Genomic DNA, 13044 nt, shown 5'->3' with positions numbered 1-13044 from the left:
TGTTAAGACCAGAACACACACCCACTCACTCCCCAGTGTTAAGACCAGAGCTCAGGAGGCCTGACTCTCAGCCAGTGTTGTCAACTCTGCTTATAATAAGTGGAATTGGGCCTGGTTTTTTTTCTGTTTTTTTAAAGTTGCTTTAATTTTTTGAGAATTGCAGCACCTCCACATTCCCCTTTCTTTCAAATGGGTTGGGTTTGTTTTTAAAGGCAGTGTCGCCTTTTTTTCTTGCAAGACTTGGCAACACTGCCTTCAGCTCTTCCGTGTGCTCTAACCATTACATCTCCTTCCTGTCATAGACCTACAGATAGCACCCGAGAATCCTCCCAGTGCCATTGCTCCAGCCCAGTGGTTCTCAAACTTTTTTTTCATAGATCCATAGATTCATAGATGTTAGGGTTGGAAGGGACCTCACTAGATCATCGAGTCCGACCCCCTGCATAGGCAGGAACGAGTGCTGGGTCTAGATGACCCCAGCTAGATACTCATCTAACCTCCTCTTGAAGACCCCCAGGGTAGGGGGGAGCACCACCTCCCTTGGGAACCCGTTCCAGACCTTGGCCACTCGAACTGTGAAGAAGTTCTTCCTAATGTCCAGTCTAAATTTTTGTATCATGACCCATTTGTAAACATCAATGACCAGTCCCAACCCAGTGCCCCTCGTTCCCAACCAGCTTCCCGCCAGGCCCCCAGGGTGTGGGGCAGGGGCTGAGTGTGTGGGGTGGCGCGGTGTGGGGCATGGGGGGGAGGCCCAAGCAGCCCCTCGCAGGATGGAACGCTGCCAGCCTGCGGGGGAAAAGCCACAGTTTCCCATGGTTTCCCTCTTTTAAAGGAGAATCCATTTTTAAAGTTTGTTTGCAACCCTTTCATGTATTGTTGCGACACACTTTTGTGTGATGACCCACAGGTTGAAAAATATTGGTATAGCGATTATGGTTATTGTCTTGTAACTGCTCTCATATTGTAATATATGATTTTAGTTAATGGGAATTAAATGCAACCTCCCCCCAACTTCCCAGTATTAAGACCAGAACCCAGGAGGCTTGATTCTTAGGTTTTCTACTTGCTCTAACCATTACAGCTCCTTCTGTCATAGACCTAAGGACAGAACCCAGGAATCCTCTCTCCCAGTGCCATTCCTTTAGCCATTTCACCTGCTTCCTCTGCTACCTTTCAGATGCATACAAGGAGCAATTCCCTGCTAAGCAAGCCTAACCATCCCAAAGTAATCTGCAGGTCCTTTTCCAAATAATGCAAAGGTCACACACTAGACAAAAAAGCCTTTGCTAAGCACTTTCTCAGGCATGGACTTTGTTTTCTCCTAAACTGGAATGTAAATAAGATTATTCAGGCAAATTCTAAAAGTCACAGTAGCAAGGGATCACAAGTTTCCATGCACCTGCATATTTCTCCATGTGCCTCGGAGATTATTGTCCAGCCCTGGCAAAAAGCTGGTTCTAGGCTTCTAGGGCATTTTTAAAGAGCTAGACTGATTTGCAGCACGGACCCAGCATCTGGCAGAGAATTTCATTTCTATTCCTTTTAGCTCTGCATTTATTCTGCATGTATCTCCATGCATGTGTGTTTGCTGTAGTGCATGTTTGCTGCATATACAGTATTTACCAAATTTATGGCATCTGTTCGCTGAACGTGCATATCTTATCTGAAGGATGTACAATCCTGCTTGCTGCTTGCATAGCACATGTGCTACATCACGCGGCAGGGAGGCTGCAGACATAGTATATGTTTATTATCCCTATACTCTATGTTAGTTGAATGAACCATTCTTGCCAAATGTGTACATGGTCTGCTCACTGTATACATAAGGCCTTTCCTTGACAAATGGAGTACCTCCTATTTGCAATATCACTATATATATTTACTATGAATAATGTCATTTGCAGACATTATCCGTGTTTGTTATTTTTATGTGCCGCTTCCTCAAATGGTTCATGTTATCTACCTGCAGAGTGCGTGTTTGCAGCTTTGTGCAGCAATGGAGAGAGGCCCCTGGGCTGCCAGATGGATGACCCCATTGTAGACCATTACAAGAGGGATCCAGAACCCTCTGCAACACACTCCAGGACAATCCGGAGAGCATGACACAGAAAGCAAATAAAGGTCTTCCCTAGCTTGGGCATCCTGTCAACTTAGATCTCTTCAATAAACCATTGCTTTGATCATGGGTACTGGCTGCTTTGCAGCTTCAAGAGCTGGGAGCTCTTTCTGCAGGCTCCAAACCGCAAGAAAATAAGGCAGTTCTTACCCACTGCTTGGTTCTCCACTAGTGCTCAAAAGGACTCACGCCTCCTTCAAACAGAAGAAGGAGCCATGCTCCTTTTGCCAGGAGAAAGCCATTTTCTTGCAGTTACATAATGGCTTTGTGTGCAGTGCAAGGCTCTGATGTCTACATGCAATGGAAGGATGCCCAGCTCTCTGCCATGACTCATCCATGTGGGCCGTCATGCTTCCTCCAGAAAAACAAATACAGGGCAGTTGACAGCTTAGTAACTGGAATGCCAAAGGTTGGCTCAGGCTAGTACACACATACTCCCACATAAAAGACCTTTTCTTGAGTATAAAAAAAGAAAAAAAATCCTGAACTGTAATAAACTTCTAATACTTAAGAACTCATTGTCTACGTAAGTCCAGATTTTGTAGAAAAGCTGCTTCTCAGTCACAAACCTAGCCTGTCACTGCTTAGGGCAATGTCACCGGTCAGCTTTACAAGGGGAACCAACATTAGGCTTATAAAGCAAATTTAAATGGAACCTTAACAGTGGTGAATCACTCTCACAGTACTTTGGATAGACCCAAAAGGCCTGTTCTCCAGATGGGATGAGCACCCGCAGCTTCTATTGGCATCAGATGGAGTTGCAATTATTCAGCATGCTACAACCAAGACATTCAATTCTCTTTTCTTGGATACCAGTGATTTCTAAAACGGTCATCAGCTCCAGGGACTGAGCCTGGAAATTTCTGTTTGGGACCTGGCCAAATACATGGAAGACTGAAATATCTATGCCTAATGACACCGACAAGCATAAGGCTGTGAAGTCCCTTATTTATAAGGGGCAAATCTGCCCTGTCTTCTGCCTAGCTTCAGATTATGTGGCTAACTATCTCTTGCTGACAAACATTGCATAGATGGGGTTGACTGGAGGGAAGCGAGGCAGCCCGAGTTAGTTTTGTTTGGGGGAAAGAAAGGGCAGCTTAGAGGGCAGAAGCACTAGGGCGGCCCTTGCTCTGAAGCCATGTAAAGGTTGAATTCCAGTGAATGCCAGAGCCAGGCAGTATTTGGAAATCCTATTGAAGGTTTTGCTGAAACAAACTCTCATAAGCAGCTGCAAAGAGCTTTAAAGCTTAGAAGGGATCTTGGACCCTTTTCATCATGTGAACCTAGAAGTGAATGTGTTAATGTCTCTTTTTAGTGTCAGAACAGTTAAGCTAATGAAATCTGGCTAGAGATTCTTCATTCATTTGATGTACCTGCTTTAAATTAAATCTGCAATATGTCACAATTTCTCAGCTACTGGAAATCAGCCTAGGTCTGTATATGGCATTCAAGTATGTTTGTCAGTTTATACCTGCTGAGAACCAGCCCCATGTGAGGCATAAGCTTCATCTCTATTATTAATGAAAGATGAGACTTAAGGAACACAGAAATGGCAATGTAAGGTAGACTGTAAAGAAGGCAGCTTGCTTCTGCACTATTTATGTTATCTTAAAGCAATTTCAATAGATGAAATGTCACTTTAAACACTCCAAGAAAAAGCAAAAGCTCAAAAACCTTAACTTTGGCTCAGAAGACAGCTTTCAGTGAACATGCTACTTCTCTTTCTGAGTTCTGTAATCTTACTACTGAAATACTGAGAACATTAGAGCTGGTGTAACTTTTATTTGCAAATACTATTAAGTGATTTTAGGTCACTACTTATTAATTATAGAGAAAATGGGCATACCTGCAGGGATTATATATGACTGTTTGATAATTTATGCGAAAAATGGCAAAAATTAGGGGCAAAGTTAGTCTCAGAGAATTTAATAGCTCCATTTACCTCTTACATAATCTGAAGAGAGGATTCAGAACAGTTTTTTTTTTTTCTCTGCAAAAAATCAAGAAGAGGCTCAAGTTTGAATAGAACTAGCAAAAATCCAGAAACTTAGGGAACTTTTTATCTACATTCAAATTAAATAGAGATGGAATACCATTTTGGGGTTTAGATCAATACTGAATACTGAGAGTAATATCTGAAAGATTGTGTACCTGTGTGTGTGTGTGTGTGTGTGTGTGTGTGTGTGTTACTCTTGCTTGATGGATATCAGTGCTGGGGGATGACTTCCAAAAGCTCCCGTCTCCTTCGTGCAAAATCAGCTTCCTGTGTGGGCAGAACCTTAAAGGCTGCACATTATCTGCCTGGCCTGCCTTGGCCTTCCTGTCTCCTAAGATTCATAACTGCAGAGGTGGGTGACCCCTATTTTTCCCAGTTCCAGGGCAGGGGGCGGGGAGATTGCACAGTATCTGGACCATGGTCCCAGGATGGCTGTGGCTGGTGGTCAGAAGAGGGCAAACAGCTGCACCTGGGTCCATGGAGCCCCGGCACAGCCTGTTGTATGCACACACTTGCTGCTGGCAATGAGCTTTGCTGGGGGTCTGTGGACCTCAGTGCAGTTGCTTGCAGCTTTCCGGCTGCCTGCCACAGCCAGCCCGGGACCATGGTCCAGCTTGGGGATGGCCCAAAACCATGGCTTAATTACCTTGGGAAGTCCGGGAAGCCATTAATCCATGCCTAATAATGTCCAAATTAATGGTTTCCCCAGGCTTAATCAGGGTAATTTAGCTGTGGTTTTTGGGCCATCTGGAAAAATGCGTGGAGGGGTGAGACTGCGGGGACCCCTTGGTCAATCAGAGGCGGGGACGGGATGGTTCAGCCAGTGAAAGTGGCAGCTGGCTCCAGGATCTGCTCACAAAATCAGCTGGCCAGACACTCTTGCAGCAGCCAGGCAGCAGCAGTGAGCTACCATGGGGTGAAGCCAGCAAGCCTAATCAGAAAGCAGCTGTGGGCAGCTGGGGAGGTTACCTGACTGGGAACAGGAAGGGTCTGAGATACATAGGCCCAGGACTGAACCACAGTGGTTATTTTGGCCCTGTTGGAGAGGAAAGAGCTCTGAAGCTGGAAGTCTGCAGAAATCTGCCAGGAGGTCTCTGGAGCTGATGGGGGACCTGCAGGTATGGCAGGGATGTATACGAACAGAGTGGAGTAGTTTGTGTTGCAGCTGTTCGGCTTATGATTTTTGTTTATAGCTTAAACCGGTGGACCAGGTGGGACTCAAAAGACGGGATATGGAGGTCCCAGAGGGCCACAGAGGCATGAGCTTGCTGGAGCTGGGTGCAAGCTTCAGTTTTGCCAAGAGGGCAAGACTCAGGGCCAATGGCCGACCAGTAGAGAAAGCAACAGAGATAGACAGGGCCAAGGACCCAGTGCCTATGAGATGCAAACTTGGGGTCAAGGACCCACAGTTCATGATGGGCAGAGAAAGGGCTAGAGAGCCACAGCCCAGAGAGGCAGAGTTTGGAGGCCAGAGGGAGCATGAACCTGTGAAGGGTGGAGATACAAGCCCAAGAGGGTGAGACAAGGGTTGGAGCCTGAGAAGTCAGGCCTGGTGCAGTGGGTCAAGGCCAAAGGGACCAGCCAGAGAAGTGGGGCTGGAAGCTGAGAAGGCCAAGGACCCAACAAGGGAGTGGAGGTCTAAGGCAGCCTGGTGGCATGGGGCAAGGTGCTCACTTAAGTATGGCTGGAAACACCCTCAAGGCATGGGCATGGCTGTAGGGGAGGTTTGGAGGCTGTGATTAGCCCCTAAGGCAATCAATTTCCTAGGGGACATGTATGAGCCTGGTTGGCCTATTAAGTGTGAAGTTTGCAGTGAGTCCCAAAGGATCTGAGGAGATCTGCTGGCAGGGGACCAGCATGAAGCTTGCTTTAGGGCCCTGGGACAGCCTCCCTTCCCAAATTTTATTAAGAGCATCAAGGCATGGCAGGATAGAGCAGAGGCGATGCATAGTGTGGTGGTGCATCCCCTACCAAAAGGCACTGTTGGCAACACCTGCAGGTGGTTGCCGCTTCCCAACCTTGCTGCCCACACTGCCGGCAGCATCTGTGGGAAGTCTGTGATCCCTGCTGGCCACCACTGATGCTGCTGGCGGTGTCTGCGGGAGGTTGCCAACCTCTGGTTAGCCTTTGCTCCCTTCCACCCCCCACCCCGAACTCCACCGCCGACAATGCTGGCGGCATCTGTGGGAGCTCCCCTGCTTACCACCGCCAGGCTTCCGCCACTAGGAAAGCCGACTTTGACAAGCTCAGGAGGCTTGTCAGTGAGGCCCTAAGGGACTGTGACCACAGGGAGAGGGGAGTTCAAGAAGAGTGGTTGCTCCTCAAGGGAGCGATCCTCAATGCACAAACTAAGTCTATTCCATCTCGGAGGAAAGGCAGCAAGAGGGCACAGCAGCCCCCCTGGCTCTCCAGGGACCTAGCAGACCTCCTGAGGCTAAAAAGAAAGGCCTACAAAGGATGGAGGATGGGAGTCACCTCCAAGGAGGATTATTCTGCACTGGTCCGGTCCTGTAGGGAGCAGACCAGGAAAGCCAAGGCTGCAGCTGAACTCCAGCTAGCTTTGAGCATCAAGGACAATAAAAAGTCCTTTTTCAGATATGTGGGGAGCCGGAGGAAAAGCAGGGGCAACGTTGGACCCCTGCTGAACCAGATGGGGCAACTGACAACTGACGCCCAGGAAAAAGCCAACCTATTAAATAGGTACTTTGCGTCGGTCTTTCATCAGCCCCATGGGACGCCCATGCCCGCTACAGGGCCGGGAAGTCCGGGTGAGGGTGATCCCCTGCCCTCCATTAATGCTGACTTTGTGAAGGAACATCTTGAGAAGCTGGATACCTTCAAGTCAGCCGGCCCTGACAAGCTTCACCCCAGGGTACTTAAGGAGCAGGCGAGCATCGTAGCCCAGCCTCTAGCGCGGATCTTTGAAAACTCTTGGTGCTCTGGTGTAGTGCCCGAAGACTGGAAGAAGGCCAACGTGGTGCCTATCTTCAAGAAAGGGAGGAAAGTGGATCCGGCTAACTATAGGCCCATCAGCCTGACTTCTATCCTGGGGAAGATCTTAGAAAAGTTTATTAAGGAGGCCATCCTTAATGGACTGGCCGACACCAACATCTTAAGGGATAGCCAGCACGGGTTTGTTGCAGGTAGGTCTTGCTTGACCAATCTCATTTCCTTCTACGACCAGGTGACCTATCACCTGGACAAGGGAGATGAGATTGATGTCATATATCTTGACTTCAAAAAAGCCTTCAATCTGGTGTCCCATGATCGTCTCTTGGAGAAACTGGCCAATTGTCGCCTTGGGTCCCCCACGATCCACTGGCTGGAAAATTGGCTCCGGGGTCGGACCCAGAGGGTAGTAATTGATGGAAGTCACTCATCATGGTGTCCTGTGACCAGTGGTGTCCCCCAGGGCTCTGTCCTTGGACCCATACTGTTCAACATCTTCATTAATGATGTGGACACTGGAGTCAGAAGCGGACTGGCCAAGTTCGCCGATGACACCAAACTTTGGGGCAAAGCATCCACACCAGAAGACAGGCGGATGATCCAGGCTGACCTGGACAGGCTCAGCAAGTGGGCGGACGAGAATCTGATGGTGTTCAACGCCGATAAATGCAAGGTTCTCCACCTTGGGAAAAAAAACCCGCAGCATCCTTATAGGCTCGGCAGTGCTATGTTGGTTAGCACTATGGAAGAAAGAGACTTGGGGGTCATCATTGACCACAAGATGAACATGAGCCTGCAATGCGATGCTGCCGCTAGTAAAGCGACCAAAACGCTGGCTTGCATCCATAGATGCTTCTCAAGCAAATCCTGGGACGTCATTCTCCCCCTGTACTCGGCCTTAGTGAGGCCGCAGCTGGAGTACTGCGTCCAGTTTTGGGCTCCACAATTCAAAAGGGATGTGGAGAAGCTTGAGAGAGTCCAGAGAAGAGCCACGCGCATGATCAGAGGTCAGGGAAGCAGACCCTACGATGACAGGCTGAAAGCCCTGGGGCTCTTTAGCCTGGAAAAGTGCAGGCTCAGGGGTGATCTGATGGCCACCTACAAGTTTATCAGGGGTGACCACCAGTATCTAGGGGAACGTTTGTTCACCAGAGTGCCCCAAGGGATGACAAGGACGAATGGTCACAAACTACTACAAGATCATTTCAGGCTGGACATAAGGAAGAATTTCTTTACTGTCCGAGCCCCCAAGGTCTGGAACAGCCTGCCACCGGAGGTCGTTCAAGCGCCTTCATTGAACACCTTCAAGATGAAACTGGATGCTTATCTTGCTGGGATCCTATGACCCCAGCTGACGTCCTGCCCTTTGGGCGGGGGGCTGGACTCGATGATCTTCCGAGGTCCCTTCCAGCCCTAATGCCTATGAAACTATGAAACCTATGAAACCACCGTGCCCTGCCAAGTGCCAAGGTCACATGTCATTCATGGGCAAGAGTAGATGGGGGTATCTAAAGCCACATCAGGAGAGGAGCAGAGAGTGACCATGAAGCGGGTAGCACAGCCGCAGCTGGGGCACCTATCCTGTTACATCATGTCACCATAACTTCATTGATACTTGATTCCAAGATAAATTAAAGCTAGCTTTTGTGTGTACAACGAGGATATACCCTGAAAGATGGAGGAATTCAGGAAGATATTTTCAAAAATATATAGGCATACAAGATTGTTAGCAGTATTTACAATATCACCTATGCAATTTAAATGTGTACAGCTCCCACTAAAAATCATACTAAATGGCTATCTGAATTAGCTGCCAACCTGTCTTGAAAATCTACCTCCTAACCCCTGTCACAACCCAAAGCTGTGATTTGTTGTTTGTGTATGCGTCAGCAATGCTAAATTATGTTCCCGCCTAAATTACAGTTTCTTTGCACGGTGGAGTTCTCTGCTGTGGAGGAGAACCCTGGGTGCAAAAGGCTTTCCCGCCGTTTTGTAGCTTCTTTGCAGGGTGCATTTCTTTGCTGCATACTAGTGATGCACGTTGCAAAGGAGTTCCTACCATTTGTATTTAGATTCGCGCCACATTATTGGCCGGTTCTAAATGTAGGCACACGTGGCGGCTAGCTATTGGCTTGCTAGCCGTACAAAAGGTTTGGGTAGTTTCCGCCCAAGTTGGAGAGAGAGGAAAACTGGAGGACTTTACTAACCCCAGGAGGAGGAGACTTCGCACTGTGTGAAGATCTCTAAGCGATGTGGACCCTTGCTGACCCAACGCACCTCTCTTAAGCAGGCAATAGAGGCTTAATAACCGAACCCACGGAGCTTTAATAACTCCGGAGGGGGGAACAAAAGAACGAACCGCCTCTAGCCTCTCCCCGTCGCCGAGCGCAATCCTAGACGTATTCCTTTCCTGTAAACCCAATTTTCGAACCCACGGAGTCTTAACAACTCCGAGGGACCAGGGAACTGAACCCAATTTTCTAAACCACGGAGCTTAAACAACTCCGGGGCCTGGGAACCGGACGGCCCACGGAGCTTCGACAACTCCGTGGGAAAGAATTGCTGAACCCGCGGAGCCTAAACAACTCCGTGGGAAAGAACTTGTCGTAATCCTCCAACGAGGATTTAAGCGGAGCTGCACCTGGAAAGCTGTCCAGCCTACACCACTACCATCTTTGGGTGTAAATAAATAATCTTTTAATCAACCACTACGCGTTTGTGACTAATTCTAGCTCACCACCGGTTTTCTCCGACCCTGCGTGCCCAGGCTGCTGGCCACAGCCCGCGTGCACAAAGACGGGCCGCGGATCGCCCCCCCTGACTCACACTTGGCGGCGGGACCGGAGCCTGGCCCGCACAACCCCCTTAACCTACATCAATGCTCTTCCACCTCCAGCACGGTGTTCACCCTCATTGATTTGGAGCATCCATGCATTCCTTCACAAAGAGGCTTCTTCCATAGCTCCTCACTAGAGACCCACACACAAATCCCCCTCTCAGACGCACTCTGACTCTACACTTAACAAGACCCAAAGCTCCCAATTTAGATCATAGCCTCGTTCTGCCAGATGCTTCACAAACACGGGAAGAGACATTCCCTGCATCGAGCTGAGATCAGAGCCTCCCTGTACTGGGTGCTGCATAGAGACATATGAGACTGCCCATAAAGAGCACTGTACGCTGGCAAAGGATGAAAGGCACAGAAAGGGAGGGGTGTGATTTACATTAAGTCATGAAGGAGGTCAAGAGCTGTACTTCCTCTTCCTAGCCCTGACACTAACTCTTACTCAAATTGTCCTAGCTCCCTTGGCTCGGGCTTCATTGGAGGGTGGCACTTATGCGTGCACACAGAGCCTCTAGCGCGGTGGAGAGAATGGCAGCCCCTCGTGTGGGTGGGAGAAGTACACAGAAGTGTAAGCTGTGAGATCTTGGTATGGGGTTGCAGGGCATCCTGACACACAGGGGGATGGAAGGATGGAAGAGGCCCCTGGCATGTCATACTCATTCATGCTACAAAAGCAATAATGTGTGGGACTCTGTTTTTTATCCAGTGGATAACTTAAGTACTTACCATATGTACATTTTCCACATACCTGTGCTCTTTCTTTTTCTTTTTTCATTCCCAATGCTTTTCGCCTTACTGCCAAACAAAAAAATGACACGGACCACATAGATAAAATGACAGAGAGCAGAAGCAGGGCAAAGGTGGCTCATTTATTCTATGATATGGGCAAACTAGTTGGGGTTTTTATTTCATCAGTAAATGTGACCAGAGATAATTTTCAGTTTTATGTTTCTGCCAAAAGATGGCAGTAAGAGCAGCTATGTTTGCTAAGCCTGCAGCTGAAATGGACTGGAGGTAGACCTGCTTTCCCAGAGTACAGAGCAGTGATTCTCAACCAGGGTGCCCTGAGAACCCTTCAAGGCTGCCATGGGGTGCCCCACATTGTTAGGCATATTAGGTGTGCAAATATGATTGCAAAATAAACGCAGAGATCTTAAATCCTGAATCCATAATCTCATAACACCCTGACCCATTACTGTCTTTCTGAATTCTTTGCAATTGAGAATTGCTCTATTATTTTTCTATAGTAAAAAAGTGAGTGAAAACTAAGTGCTAACATTTTCAGAGGGACATCACCAGTCTGTCAAGGGGTGCCTTGAGTGCAGAAAAAATTGGACAAGTCTGTTATAATAGTTTAAATCTGCCTGGAATGGTTCAAAAGTGTACCTGGGAAATAAGGCAGACAAGGTTCTTTGGTAGGTGTGATATCTTCTGTTAGACCAACTAAACAGTTCATAGATTTCATAGACATTAGGGCTGGAAGGGACCTTGGGAGATCATTGAGTTCAGTCCCCAGCCCTAAGGGCAGGAAGTCAGCTAGGGTCAAAGGATCCCAGCAAGATAAGCATCCAAATGTTTCTTAAGAGTCCAGAGTAGGTGCTTGCACCACCTCAGGAGGGAGTCTATTCCAGGCCTTGGGGGCTCGAAGAGTAAAGAAGTTTTTCCTTATGTCCAGCCTGAAACGGTCTTGGAGGAGTTTGTGACCATTGGACCTTGTCATCCCTTGGGGCGCTCTGGTGAACAGGCATTCCTCCAGATCCTGATGTATACCCCTTATGTACTTACAGGCAGCCACTAGGTCCCCCCGAGCCTGTACTTTTCCAGGCTGAAAAGTCTCATGGCTCTCAGCCTCTCATCATAAGGCCTGTTCTCCTGCCCTCTGATCATGCGCGTGGCTCTCCTCTGGACTCTCTCAAGCTTCTCCACATCCTTTTAAAATTGTGGAGCCCAGAATTGATGCAGTACTCCAGCTGCAGCCTCACCAAGGCTGAGTACAGCGGGAGGACGACATCCTGAGTTTTACTTGAGAAGCATCTATGGGTGCAAGCCAGAGTTTTGTTTGCTTTACCAGCTGCGACATTGCATTGGTGGATCATGTTCATCTTGTGGTTAATCATGACCCCCAAGTCCCTTTTGGCCGTGGTGCTAGTGAGCGTAACACTGCTGAGCCTATAAGTGTGATGCGGGTTTTTTTTCCCGAGGTGGAGTACCTTGCATTTTTCTGTATTAAATGTCATCAGGTTTTTATCCACCCATTTTCTAAGCTTGTCAAGGTCGGCCTGGATCACCAGCCTATCCTCTGGTGTAGACGCTTTACCCCAAAGTTTGGTGTCATTGGTGAACTTGGCTAGTCCACTTCTGAGACAGTTGGAATTGGAAAAATGTTCTTTGCAAGTTTTCAAGCCCAAACATGCATCTTCAGGCATAGGAAGAGTCTGTTGGTGATTTGTGAGACTCTTCCTATGTCAGGAGAGGGGTGTTTGTGCTCGGAAACTTGCAAAGAACATTTTTCCCAATTATTTAGTTGGTGTAACAAAAGATATCACACTTACCCAAAGAACCTTGTTGGCCTATGGCTGTAGACCAACATGGTGACAACCACCCTGGAAAATAAAGTACTCTTGAACCAGTTCCCTGTGAATGGGATCAGTGATGCGCTGACACCAAATGTTCCCTGCAGTGGGTCTGGCCAGTCCTCTGGGCATCTCCTATGGCATTGCTTCTCCCCCTTCCTACTGTAGGGGCGCTTACAGAAGTTATTGATCATGCTGTAACTTTAAGCACTTTACACAAAGCATTTAAAGTTACAGTGTCATGGGAAGTCAACAGATGTTCATTGTTTGGTGGGGGCTCTGAGCCTTCATGCACTAGCTGAGGCCAGGAGGCAGGCAGCTCTGTAACCTGCTCTGGGAGGTTGATAGCGGGGCCAGGTGGTGTCTCTGGGCTTGGTTCCCTGCCCGCCTGAGGCACCAGCAGCTGGTTGGGCTCCCAGAGTCTGTTTCAGGGAGAGGACTCGTTGAGCGATGCCATCAGGCACTGGGGACCCTCTCCCTGGGGTGCGGATGCTGGCCAGGGCCTCCCCCGGCTGTGCTCTTCCCTTCCTTCTACAGTGGCACAAGGAGGAGACTCTACCTC

Source organism: Alligator mississippiensis, chromosome 11 (genome assembly GCF_030867095.1).
Source record: "Alligator mississippiensis isolate rAllMis1 chromosome 11, rAllMis1, whole genome shotgun sequence".
In the NCBI taxonomy this organism is placed as follows: Eukaryota; Metazoa; Chordata; order Crocodylia; family Alligatoridae; genus Alligator; species Alligator mississippiensis.
This window is presented reverse-complemented; position numbering follows the sequence as displayed.